This window comes from Chlamydotis macqueenii, chromosome 12 (assembly GCF_036417535.1).
Source record: "Chlamydotis macqueenii isolate bChlMac1 chromosome 12, bChlMac1.mat, whole genome shotgun sequence".
NCBI lineage: Eukaryota > Metazoa > Chordata > Aves > Otidiformes > Otididae > Chlamydotis > Chlamydotis macqueenii.
In genome coordinates, this window is record NC_141567.1 from 20,254,072 (window position 1) to 20,268,217 (window position 14,146).

The 14,146-nt window shown below is 41.6% G+C and overlaps 1 protein-coding gene across 2 annotated transcripts in view; it reads left to right on the forward strand.

The window, feature by feature from the left end:
- Positions 1 to 1,633: 1,633 nt before the first annotated feature.
- Positions 1,634 to 14,146, forward strand: part of OTUD7A (OTU deubiquitinase 7A) — a 130,570-nt gene continuing 118,057 nt past the window's right edge. The window contains exon 1 of one of the 2 annotated variants that reach the window (XM_086757157.1): positions 1,634 to 1,727. The gene's annotated coding sequence lies outside the window, so the exon portion shown is untranslated. The remainder of the gene's footprint in view (positions 1,728 to 14,146) is intronic. The other variant, XM_086757156.1, reaches the window with a different exon arrangement.

Sequence of the window (14,146 nt, forward strand, 5' to 3'; positions counted from 1 at the left end):
GCCACCTGAGAGTCTTATGTTCACAAATGGATTTCCTTCACAAGGCCAACAGTCAAGAGCTCTTTTGGCAAAACTCTGCCAAACTGTTCTGTCTTTTATAGAATTCTTACTATCTGGGAATCACCTGTAGGACAACTGCATCAAGGGGAAAAAAAAGGGAGTATCACTTTCTGTAATTATGGTTCTTTTTGTGTGTGCTATCTGTACATGTCACTGTTTTTCTTTGCCACAGTTAAAGAATGCTGGACTCTGCATTGGTGAAGAAACTGTCCTGCTCATGAATTTTTTGTTTTTTTCTCTTTTGGGAGGAGCTTGAGAGTATGGCAGAGAACTCTGCTTGCCTAAGAAATCTTAATTCAGGAGCATAAAGAATTTCTCTAAGGAGGAGAGAGGATCAGAGGGGTAAGCAATGAGAGTTCATTTTGTGCAGGCCTAGAACAGCATTGGACAAAACTTGTCGGTTTTGCCTAACATGGTTTGTATGCCATAAGCTAGGAGCTCATTGCATTTATAGCAAAAGGTTACACATGAAACAGTTGGGAATGTTTTCAAGAGTGTCCATTTCTGTCCTCCTCATTAGCTGCAAAAGGAAGTATTGGTCAAGGGTAAGGTTCTTTTGGGAGTTTCAACAATATTCTAAACTGATGTTGGGCTTCTAGCAGAGAACTAGAATGTGACTTGTCTGTTTTTCCTCCCTAACCACCAAAGCTCACTTGCTTATGCTATGAAAATGTATATCTGCAAAACTGTCTTCACACCTTGCCAGCTGTACTTCTCCAGATGTGCTGTGTTGGTGCAAGATGTATTATGATGTTCTGTTTACATCTGGTGTTCACTTAAATATTTAGTGTTGTTATATGTGTCACTGATTGTGTCATCTGTGGTGGGCTGATTTCAGGTGAGAATTCTCAGTGTTTTTAGATAAGGAGGCTTTTCGTGTACCTGTGACTTTTTTCTTTTTCTTCCTTCTACGTCACATATTTTGCATAGTTCTTGGTCTTGCCAGTTTCTAAGTGGCAGAAGGGAATGCTGTGTTCTAGAGGTGTATTCCTTGATTCCTTTCCTTTTCAGCTCTAGGGGATGAGTGGAAGACGGCTTTGGTCGGGGGCAGGCAGCTTTAACTAGGTGAGATCGGGTACAGCTGACTGTATCCTGAAGTAGCTGGAACGAGAAGTGGCTGTAGGTTGAAATCAACGTTGCTGTCATCCCTTGAGCAAAGACCATGAGGTACCGAAATAGAGGGCAGGGGAAAAGCGGTGACTGGGAGTAGCGTGCCCTCTGGCTAGGCACGGTCACCTCCCGCTACAAGAAGAAGCCGCTGTCCCCATCTCCCGCTCCCCTGGAGCAGAGAAGAGCCCCTGTACCCCTCGCACCTTCCCTGGCCGGGCAGCGGGAGGCCGAGCTCCTAAAAAGGGGCAGGGGAGGAGGCGCGGGGGCGGGGGCGGGGCGGAGCACGGCTCTCTGGGCCGCTGCGGGCGAGGGGAGGGGAAGGGAGGGCCCTGCGGCCGGTGACTTCACGGGAAGGAGGCGGCGGCGGGAGGTGGGTCTGGCTCTCCGTCTCCCGGGGCCGTCTGCAGGGCGGGCGGGGGGACGGCGGTGACGGAAAGCGGCAGCTGGCGGGGAGGGGGGGGCGGGACGGCAGCGGCGGGGTTGGCTCCCCCCCATCCCCGGCCGGAGGAAGATGGAGCTCGGTTAGCAAGGGCTGGCGGGCGGAGCGGCGGCAGCAGGTAAGAGCTGCTTCTCCCTCCTCCTCCTCCTCCGCCCTGGCCGGGTGTGGGGTGGTGGACGGGTCGGTGCCGCGCAGGTGGCCCAGGCGGGCCGGGCCCACAGCCGTGCCCTTGCCTGCGGGCTGCCCGCCCCGCCCGGCCCGGCCCCGCCGGCAGAAGTTCCCGCTGCGTCGGGCTGCGGGCAGCCGGCGGGCACAGCCGTTGGCCGTGGCCGGTAAGGGCAAAGCCGGGCGTTTGGAAACAAGCGTCCCCCGCCCCGTGCCGTTGTAGTGGGATGCGGGCAGGTCTGCCGGCTTCGCCCCCGCCCCGTCCCCCCCGCTCGTTTGCTGAGCTCCGGGAAGGGCTTCTGCATTGCAGGCGCTCGCCCTTGCTCCGCTCCTGCGTGCGCGGCTGTAGCTGCTGAGAGGAGCCTGCTCCCTGGCCGGGCGGCCTGGGGCTGCTCGGGCAAGGGGCCGATTTGGGCAGGTGGTGCCTCCTTCTGTGCTTCCTGGACCCTGGCAGGACGTTTGGGGGACTGACCTCATTCCGGTAAATATTAGATGTACATACAATGTTCGTTCTCTTTCTGAAAGAGCTGCAAAAGGGAATCTGTCAGGATCTGTGCAAATAACGATTGTTTGGGGTTCTCAGGGTGCAGTCTAGTGCAGTGAGGTATAATGTGCATATAAAACATAATGCAGTGAGGCACACGACCTTACATAATCTAAATTTAAAAAGCTCACTACCCCTACGCTTACCCTGGAGGTTGTAGGGATATGTCTGTTCTAAGCTCGTTTTCTGGAGGCTCCTTAAGTGTCTGCCTGATATAGAGATGCAGAGCCCCTCATGAGCCAGTGCTGAAAATAAAAGAATAAATTGTTGACTTCTTTTGCTGTAGTTCTGTCACAGTAAGTTCCTTGTCACTGATCAGTGTCACGCACAGTGATACTCTGGCTACGTGGGCATACGTAGCTCCGCGCTGCAAGGGGAATGGTCTCTTCTGGTGTCCTTTAGATGCGCCTTCAAATGGACCAACTGTAATGCTGTCGTATTTTAACAAACTCCTGAGGCTTCTCTCCCTAGGCCTGAATTGTGCTACAATTTCAAGCATACAGATATAAATTTAATATAAACAGAAAGAAGCCTTTCACACTTTGCATTTGACCTTCAAGCATCTCAGACAAGTACTTGAAACTGAGGATCGGGGCAAGTATTTTGCAATGAACTGGTTTAAAATATGTTGCTGGATGTGAGATATACAACTGAAATCACATCTGGGATGACATGCAGTCAGTGTTCTGAGCTCTATATCCAAAGAAAACTCATGTCTGATAAATTTGGCCCACACTTTATTTTAACTCAGTCCTCACAGGTGACATTGACTTTGATGTGATTGCCATGGCACAGATTTAAAGCGAAGTATATTAAGCTTCTGGAATTGGAAGTGCTGTTGGTAGGAAAAGTGGTGTTTTGTTATTTATAATCTGTTGTTAAAATATGAGTGTGATAGCTGTTGAGGCTGGATCTGGCTCCGTTTTTTGCTGTTGATGTGAATTGTCTCCCTTCTATGGATGAAGGCCAGATTCTGTGTGCGTGTGCTGCTCGCACAGGGGCATGCTAGAGTCTCCCCATTTGGAACTGGAATATAGCTGAATATCAATGCCTGCCTTCCTCTGGGATCCTTTCTGTTACAGGCCTGTATGCTCTTGATAAAGCTGTCATAGTGATTGCGGTGTGCAGTATAGAACCAGTGTGGGCTACGTATGCCCACGCAGCAGAAATGATGCTCTGACGTGGAATAGAAATGACGTTTTTGTGAATCTTGCTCTTTTGTAATATTATGGTCTTTATGTTTATATTTTACAAGAAGCTCAGTCATCTTCAGGACAGCTTAATTCATGTATAATGTAATAATTGTTAAGAGTATGAGGCTGGGCAGGGATCAGCTCTAATAGCCTAATAATTTGCTATATGCATAGTGCAAAACCAGCTGATCGTTTGCTTAATCATAGTGTAGCTATTTCTGAAAAAAGTGGGGTTTTTTTGCAAATGGGATCTACAAGGTTTTTATCTTGGTTTACCAATATGAATTCAAATAAGGGTGATAATGGCTGGATGTTACAGACCCCCAGTAAGCGTGGAATGAGCAGGTGGGAAGGGACTTAGTCCTTTCACAGTCAGCCTGCCTCTGCATCTCTCATTGCCCCGGCACACCTCCCTTACAGTCTTGTTGGCAGGTTCAGCGCACAGGCCAGAGGCTGAAGAGATGTTCCGTGAATAGGACTCCAGGTCAGGAATTTTGTAGAGCTGTATACATGTAGGCGTACGAACATTGGCTCAGATCTTACCAATGCAGCCATTGGGCTAATCGTTGCTGTAGTTGCCCTTCGTGTTACTTACTAAATAAATAGGGAATCGATGTTTTAATTAGCCAAAGTACTATATGTACAACATCTCTGATTTTAATTTTAAACCATATTTTAAATTTAATCAACTGTGATGTTTTCATGTTATTTAGAGTCTTGTGTGAGTTCAGTGGTATTGTATCTGTGTTATTTGGGGAGAAAAATATTAGTTTATTAAATTTTTTATTTACTGCATGGACACATCAGAACTTTAAAAATGTGTATACCATCTTGTCATACATTGTTATTGAGCTCTTTATTGCCTTTAGACACAGTAACTTCTGCAGCCTCATTAGGAGAAGAAAAATGCTGGCAAGGCATTCACGTGTAGTTATGTATTGCTGGAGAGAAAGTTGGAGTTGAAAGAGGGAGAGGACTAAGGAGACCAGGAGAATATTTGTTACCAGATAGTCTAGATGTCAGATCTTACAGTGTGTAATGAAGTCTCCTTCTGTTTAATATATTCTGCATTCCCAAAAACATCATGAAATCTGGATCTCCTTTTGACTTGAACTTCTTAAAATATTTTGGGACTCATATTAAGCAAGAACTAAACATAAACTTTTAATTAAGGAAATGACAAGCCCTTAAAATATCAAGTGCACCTGCTATTAAATTGAGGACTGAAAGAAACGGAGAAGATGGTGGTGCTGCTGAAGATTTTGCCATCCAGAGGGACCTTGACAGGCTGGAGAGGTGGGCCAACACAAACTTCATGAAGTTCAACCAGGCCAAGTGGAAAGTCCGGCATATGGATTGGGGAAATCCCAAGCACAAATCCAGGCTGGGTGGAGAATGGATTGAGAGCAGCCCTGAGGAGAAGGACTTGGGAGTGCTGGTGGACAAGAAGCTCAACGTGAGCTGGCAGTGTGCCCTTGTGTCCCAGAAGGCCAACCGCATCCTGGGCTGCATCAAAAGCAGCGTGGCCAACAGGTTGAGGGAGGGGATTCTGCCCCTCTACTCTGCCCTGGTGAGACCCCACCTGGAGTACTGCGTCCAGCTCTGGAGCCTCCAACATCAGAAGGACGTAGACCTGTTGGAGTGAGTCCAGAGGAGGCCATGAAGCTGATCAGAGGGCTGGAGCACCTCTGCTGTGAGGACAGGCTGAGAGAGCTGGGGCTGTTCAGCCTGGAGAAGAGGAGGCTCCGGGGAGATCTGATAGCGGTCTTCCAGTGCCTAAAGGGGGCTGCAGGAAAGATGGGGAGAGACTCTTCAGCAGGCCCCGTTGTGATAGGACGAGGGGTAATGGTTTTAAACTAGAGGGAGGTAGATTCAGACTGGATATGAGGAAGAAATTTTTTTTCCAGTGATGGTGGTGGAGCACTGGCCCAGGTTGCCCAGAGAGGCGGTGGATGCCCCATCCCTGGAAACGTTCAAGGCCAGGTTGGCTGGGGCTCTGAGCAACCTGATCTGGTTGGAGATGTCCCTGCTTCTTGCAGGGGGGTTGGACTGGATGGGCTTTGAAGGTCCCTTCCAACCCTAACTGTACTGCGATATGCGTCTTGGATAGGTGTTACGCTGCATCTGTATTTCTTTATGTTGGTTCCGTAAGACCAAGTGTGACACAAAACTGGGGAAATTGAATATCCACAGATAAGATAGCAGAACTGTCCTCAGATTCTTGATAGTAATTAAATGGTTTTATTTTAAAGGCAGTTTAATTAGCATATGCTTGTAAATGTAACAATACAGCTATTTTTCCATGAAGTATTTACTAGTCTTTTTGTTTAGCTGTCCTTCCCCAACTACTGACCCAAGGGAAGAGCACCTGTAAATCTAACAGGCATGGAGCTACTGGAGATATGAAAGACCTGACTTACAGTTCTGTTTTTCTTTTGTTCTCCTAGCATAACTGCTTCTGCGATGAGTATTTCCAATTTTAAGTAGTTTGAAGAGACAAAGCTAATTGTGATGTATTTCCAGTCTCGCTCTCAGTTTACTTAGATTTTTGTTCTTCTCTTTGAGGTCAATGCTGTCCATTGTAGGATACGGATACAGCAGCGATTTTCAGTCGTAGTGCTTTGCTGGAGTGTTTTACTGCAGACAGTGTCAGTTTTACTGACATTGTCTGTGCTTATCTTATTTAATATCTTTTGGATGGACCCTGGGCAAAGCTTTAGGCTTGAAATACAGAAATAGTTGGACTTGCTTATTAGCTTTTATTAAAAAGGTTTATAAATTAATGTAACATTTTACAGAGTGTCAACCTTTTGAAATACATTTTAATTTGAAAAAAAAAATCAGAAATCCCAGGACAAGGGTATGAATTTGCTCTAAGATAGTTGAAAATGTGATTTCTTATGTAATTTACAGAAGGAATGGAGGATTGCTATTGCTGAAAGTATTTTTTAATACTTTCAGTTTTTTTTTTCAGAATGAGCATATCTGCAAATACTTCGTGATATATTTAGTAAAATTAATATGGTTCACCTTGTATGTTGAAAATTTCATCAGTCAGAACACTGAGTTATGCTCTCTGATCATAACTTCAATCTTGTATGCGATACTTCGATACCATTTATCCTGTACAGAGAACAAAGTATGTTGTTTTTTTTTTTAATATAAGTATAAAGCAGCCATTTTTATCTGCCAGTGTTTTGCAGATACTCAGTGGTCTACAGTGAATTTTTTTTCACTCACACATTCTCTTAGGATCTGCTGAGTAATCATATGCATTGACTAGTTAATCAAAGAAGGGTCAAAACCCGTGCAGAAACTGAACAAGCTGGGAAAGAATTTTGCTTCTCATTTTTGTCACAATGGTTATATTTCCACTATTGTTTTCAGAATCAGAGTAAGGAACATTGAGAACTTGTTCTTTAATTAGGTGCTTGAAATATCGCATTTCTAATCCTGATATCTGCCGATGCCATCAGTGACCTCTGTCATATGGAAATTCACAAAGTTGTTACTGCTGCACGTGACCCGGAGATGTAATGTATTTTGAAGCTATTGCTGTGATGTTATCAGAAATGTGTTCTAATGCCTGTGATTAAAATGGCTAGCTGCCATGGTGACAGTACCATAGAAACTGATAAAATAATCATTGTCTATTAGGAAATCTGAATGAAAAAAATTATTCTCTGTTTTTCTATATTTTCTGTTCCAGCACCACAGCAGGAATGAAACTCTGCTGATGTTATATTCCTGATTGAAAAAAATCATTGAACAAATTCCCTTGCTCTCTGTTACACAGCCGACCAGGCTAAGGTTATTGCATTGGTACTGTCGAAATATTAAATATGTGAGTGGCTGACAATTCAGTTGTTCCACGGGTGACTACTGGTCTCAAGAACAAGGGTATTGGAGTAGAGGCCTTTCTTACAGCGTTGATCTTTGTTGTTAGGTCACTTTACTCTCTTCTACTGTAAGTATAATTTTCCTCAGAAGCACTCTTCCAGCAAAGAGGGGCTACTGTGTCCTGTAGGCAGTGTCTACATAGACACTCCAAGCCCAGTAATGGCAGAACTTTAATTCGGGAGCCTGACATTGCAAAGGGTTCTATCTGTCTCAAACTGTGCAAACCATGAACACAAGAGTGCCAAATAAGATCATATAGCGGTTAATATCTTCACTTGATTAGCCGTTTCTGACTCTTGAGATCTATTGCAACAAGAAACAAAGTGTAAGAAACAGTCCCTGGCCTGGATTGGCCTGTCTCTTGGTTAGAATGAGTCATTTCTCTGTTACCGCTAAGTGACTCTATCAGGTACTTCTACCCTGGTGGAAACTGCAAAGCCAGGACATGGAGGGAGTGATCTCGGGTATATCTGCCTAGGTATATACTCATTAAATTTCTGTGCAAACACTTACATTGCCTTCAGAGTTTCCAAAATACTGCAGAGGAGCTTTTCTCCTGTGTTAAATAGTTTTGCCTGTTAGCATTGAGATCAGTGTACAGAACAGATTCTTGGTGGTAGTAAACTTGAGTGTACTAGTTGTATCAGTCTGTACTAAGCAGCAAACCGTAGACATAAACACAGGCAATCAAACTCTACGTTTAGATGCAGATATGACAGCACACTCACCCTAATCAGAGTAACATACTTACCTGAGAACAGAACCCAGACCAAAGTGTTGCAGGTGGTTATGTCAGGAACACTTAGTCTCAGATCTACCATCCCTTACAGAAACCTGCCCATCTCTCACCTGAGAATATTGAATATCCTAGTAGCTTCTATTTTAAGTCTTAGCGCTGTTACACTGTCAGTTCCAGAGAAAAGGAGGACACATGGGTGTATTAAATAAGATTGTGGTAATGGGAAAAGATTGTTTTAGTGGAAAGGAAGCATTGCTTTAGCAAACTATAATTAAGCGTGAAGCAATGAAATCGCCTCCCATCTCTCTCTAAATAACTCTTTATATCTTTGTCTCAGGAAGAGTACAAGAGAATTAAAGGAAAGGTAGAGTATAAAGGGAAGGCAGATTTCTGTAATTCCGACAGAAACCATGACAGAATATACAACCTGTAGATAAAGTTCACATGTGGGAAAGACTTGGGGAGTATCATGTGTTCATTAGTTCTACAAGTACAGCTGAGTAAGAGCTGGAGAGCAACTTCCCTTCAGCACAAATTAGCAGAAGTCACATATAATGTAGTAGTCTCCCAGAGAAGGCCACGAGAATAACATTAAATAAAGTCAGGTTGATATGGTGGCTGCAGTTTGATAAGTTGAGGCTGTTTGCTGTGAAGAAGTTGCCATTGAAAAGTAGTAACCTTTTCATTAACCGTGAGTACCGGGATGTCGGAGCATTTAGAAGCTGAGGATTAAATTCAGAGATTGTGAGGTTAACTTGAAAATTTGGAATTTAAGACAAAAATCCCAGCAGCTGAGATGCTTTATATAAATTTTGTTTTTTTTCTCAGTAAGTGTTTCATGTTTGCTTTTTCAATAATCATAAAAGCAAGACTTGAAATAAAACCATGGGAGAGCATGTCAATGTTGTCATTTAGGGGAAGCTCCAGGTCTAAGTGACAGCTTGCCACAAGGATTTGAGGTCCTACGAGTAATTCTCAGAGCTTCTTATCACGTATAGTTTTGATATGCAGAGGAGGGAAATCAGATTTTCTAATATTGAGCTTTATACGATGTCTCTTCTTTGTTGAAAGACCTGCATGAAGGAATGAATTTTTGAGCCGTGTAGTTGGGGATGACTTTTAGTGGATGAGGAACACTTGGAATTATAGGTCCTGTAGAAGCTAAGTCTTTCGTAGCAATAGAGTTTGTGCCTTCAGGTTTCTTTATATGAATGCAATATTTTAGGACATCAGATACACAGAACTCACATCTGTCTGTTTATAATTGAAGTTTTCTTGCATGTTTGTGTTTATGGTGGGTTTCCTCTATTCTGTTAATTGCTAAATACTTGCAGGCAGAGTTTCAAATGGGCTAGGAAAAGTTGTTTGCACCCATATAAACAATCCTTCTCTTCTGGGAGGCACTCAGAAGTGCTTTACTGTTTTTTGTTTTTGTTGTTTTTGTTTTTTTTTTTTCTCATATTCTTCTCTGTCTATAATGATACTTGTATTTTTCTGCTCTGACATTCCAAACTGGGAATACTTAATAGGTAAGGACTGTGTAACAGTTTTGGGCAGGAAATACAAAGATAGATATTCATTAGTGTATAGGCACACTGTAAATGCTTAAAGCAGAATTTAATGAGGATTAATAAAAGGATGCCTATTCTTGGCAAGAATAGGAGGAAACTAAAGGCTGTGAAAAAACATGTTCTGTGAAGGTTACACTTTTTTTTTTTTTTTTTTCCTCCTCCTTCCATAAAGAAGGATGTCTTGAAGAAGCCCTGTGTAGAGGTCTGTAATGTCTCCTGGGCAACACAGTTTACATCTTTATCATTCTGTGTTGTTCAAAATTTATTCTGACATTGCTAGCTAATAGCATGTGCAGAAGAAAGAGTAGCACCATAAAGGCTAGAGCTGTGTTGTTTGTAACAATAATCATTATCATGTTGTCTCCCTCTGGGCTACATCAGCTGTGTAACAGGAGATACCCGTTTTCTATCGCTCAGTCCATCCCAAATACTTTTTTCCATTCCTTTACCCTTCCAAGGGAGAATCCCTGTAATTGGCAAAGGAGGACGAGTCAAGCAGAGGCTACGAGGTTGGAACTCGAATCTTAGGACTTGCAACTGGGAGAATTAACAAAATGAGGTCCAAGTCTGTTTGAACTATTTTTGTTTGTGATTATAAACACATGCTACAAGCTATTCATTACTTACTGCACATGGGGGAATCTTCTTTAAAGCAAGCCTGAAGGTGCCGAATTGCAGGCACCTGTGCCTTACGGATAGGATGTATTGCTTATCTGCTGCCTGGTAGCACTCTGACCGCAGAGAGATGATATGCTCATTCCGGCAGGTAAGCAATATGTAGTCATACTGGAAAACCTGATGAGTGTGCATCCAGCTGAGGGATTGCTGGCTTGGCTGCTCTCCCTCCGTGCTAGTGCAGCTCAGGTGCTTGAGATAAGCTCGTACGAGCACAAAAGGTTGCACTAGTGAAGTGTAGACCTCAATTAACATGGAAATATAAATCATTGCCTTTTGCTACCGTGGGAGATGAATATTCATGGCTGAGCAGCTCAGTTGTAAGTATCTGGAGTTGATGAGATGGTTGTATCTAGCTGATAATATCTTGATTTTCTTTGATATAGAATTTGAGAAACAGAGCCATTATCATTTTCCTTCATCCAATTTTGTCCCCTAAAATATACTTTACATGAAAATGGGAGAAATAGTTCCTTCAAGAGCTATTCAGTTTTTAGCTTTCATTCCCCTCATGTTTATTATAAAATATTTTCCTATCCAGTATAAATAGAGGTATATGTACTTATGACAGAAGATCTCTCTGAAGCCAGTTGGTTGTCATTAAATGTATATTTACAGCTATCAAAGAGAAATATGAAATACTGTTCTTTGGATTTCGTAAGAAAGTTTACATCTGTAAAAAGATCCTTTATTTTTGTGAGGACAAGTTTGGAAGAGCACATAATTTTACTATGCATGCGTGAAATAACCCTCTGACTGGTTTTACCCCAATTATTATCTTATAGAAGATATAGAACATATAGAACATATGTGTACATATGTTTTCTGTGAACCATTTTTCTTCTACAAATCTGAGACTTACCAATGGAGGAGAAAATTATTCTGTCTGTAACAAATTCCTGGAGAGGCACACTTGGAAACTGGAGGAAAAGAGGTCTGGAGCTTTAAAAATACAAAACCAAGCAATCGCCTCCCACGAAACACTGAAACAGATCTTCCTTCCTAGTAAAATCATGCCAGAAAATAGCCTTTGAGATGTGGAATTCCAAGTCTCTTTGGCAGCAGATGACCTCAGAGGGAATGGTTGTGGCAGTAAAATACGTTTTGAGCTGAAATACTAGAACAGTGAATGGCCAACAAGTGGGTTTAGCTTGCTACTATTACACTTTGTTCACACCTGGAAAACAAAATCTTTTGCTGTCAGAGCGCTTCGGATTAAGTCCCAGATGTTTTAAAAAACTTCTCATGAGTCATACTTGAGGAAAAAGAAAACTTATTTTGTGCTGCTTGAAATGATGCTGTGCCAGTATATTAACTTCTAAAGTGGGGCAAAATGTAACTGTACCAAGTAGTTTGGCATATAGGTGTGATTTCTTGGCGATGTTTTATCTGCACACCATATCTTTCTTGGCTATGGCTATAGAAAATAAATTATGTTTGGAGAGAGGGAGGAAAACAGAAGAGATTTCCAGGAACCCTGTACCCTCCCAGTATTGTACAGTGTATTTCATGGTCTTAAGAGGAGGTAATTTTATAACTGATCCAATGCTGTCCGGTAGAGTCACGAGATCTAGATGAAGAAATCTCTAATGAGTGAAACTCTAATTGTGGTAGCTTGTGGTTATCTTACTTGGTTTTGTCACCATACCATGAGAAAATTAATGTAGTGTTAATTATAATTGTATAATTTGAGATAATGAGCAGTACAGAAAATATGTTTCATTTTTTTTTTCTTTAAATGCAACAGTAAGAATGGATGTTTTTAGGTAAAAAACACCAAAGCAGAACTTAACTTTCTGTACAGATGTTTGTGCAAAATGTGACCTTTATTTGATCCTTCTGCTTAAGTTACAGAGTAAACGAAATGCAGTAGCTGTATATATAAAACTTTATCTATGTATACAGTTATAAGGGGCTACCACTGTTTTTGAAAGAAAAAGAAAAAGTTGTTGAAAATGTAGCTGAAGATTTATGGGCACGTGTTCTAGAAGAATGAGTTATTGACAAATAGCAAAATATTTATTAAAAAACCTGTAGAAATCTTTAAACCATGTACAATTATTTTGAACTAGGGAAGTAGCTAATCCTTCAATAATTTGCCATGAAAGTTGCTTTAAAAAAAAAAAATTCCTGAGTAGCCAGGTAACTTAAAAGCTTATCACCCGTTTAATAAAATATCTGAAGGGGGACAGCTGCTAATGACATGCAGGGTTCCTTCTGCGTTGCTGCTGCCTGTTCCCCCTGTTTGTTTGGCTGGAATGAAGTGGTTATGTATTTGTAGATCTAACAGCTCTTATTTTCTTCCAGCCTTGCGCTGTTAAATTGGGTCACTGCATATAATGCATGTTAAATAAGACAAGAGGGCTTGTTGTATTTACAGAAAAAGTTAGTAGCAGGATTTCATAGTATTACAGGAAACGTGTGTTAGAGTTAAGAATAAGCACATTTCTTTTAAATACATTGCTAGTAGTGCACAAACAAAGTAACGTGTTCTTCTGGAATACCTCTTCCTCTGTATGCAGATGTTACAGGATTTGCTAAAGTTGACCAAATGTAGCAGAAAGCAGGCTGTAGCTGTGAGATTCAGTGGCTCAGTAGATCTTTGGTTACTGTTTTGCAACAGAACATTTAAGTTTTGTGTGTTAATAGTTGAGATGCTTCTACTTTTTTTTGAGAGACAAAGAGAGACTAAAGTGAATTATTTTGTAGTATCAGTAGCTTATGCAGTGAGAATTGTTTTAAAAGTTTCAAAATCTCCTTGACTCACTTGAAAAGCTGATTGCAGGTCCTTAAGAGATCACATAACTTCTTAGAATGGTATTTAGGCTTCTAGGTCATATGAAGTATTTTTTAAAAGTTTATTCTTGTCCTGATGATACAACTGCCAGATAAAGTTGTAGCTTCATTAATAGTAAAACCCCAATTCCAAACACTGATGCTGTACCTGAAAAAGTAGAGCTCATATCAGCCCCAAACCCTTCTGTTTTCTCTGGTCTTCTGTAATTTGTAAAAATAAAAATTTCCTAGCCTTCAGACATGTCTGTGTAAAACAGAACCTGCAGCTGTAGTCTTTCTTAAGCTATAGAAGATAAATTTTGTACTGTCATGTGCTAGGCATTCCTTCTACTGCCTTTTTTTTTTTTTGCTGTAACAATAGGAATTGAGTATGTGAGAAAATACTTGTTTGTTTTAGGTTATTCAAGCAAACATTGTTGCTCATAAATACAATATTTTTGGAAAGAATTCATAAGTTGGAAGATAGTATTTCATGTCATCTCAGATGGTAGACTATAAAGCAAGCTGCTTTTTTTTTTCCTGGGTGTGAGTCTATATGTATTTACTAGCTCTGGAAAAAAACAATTGGGGTTCTACAGAAATCCAAACGTGTCCTGAATCTGGCATTAGTTAATAATGTCATTATTGACTTGGATGAGAGTACCTGCATTATTTATCTGTGAAAGCCAAGGCAGGAGATATTACAAGAATTTTGGAGGGTAGGAATAGAGTGAAAACATGGCCATGACAAACTGAATGCGTAATTTAAAATAAGCACCATGTAATTCAATAATTATTACACTTGAGTAAGAATAATCAAAGTTTCTAAGTATGAGTAGTTGGACAGGTTCCTAATCTGAGCGAGCTCGTTGATCATATGTGACGCTGCGGCATACCTGTGCTTCAATTTTGTGCAGAAGAATTCTCTATTGCAAGGAAGCTGCCATTCATGCCGTGTTTCCATCCACGCTTGTC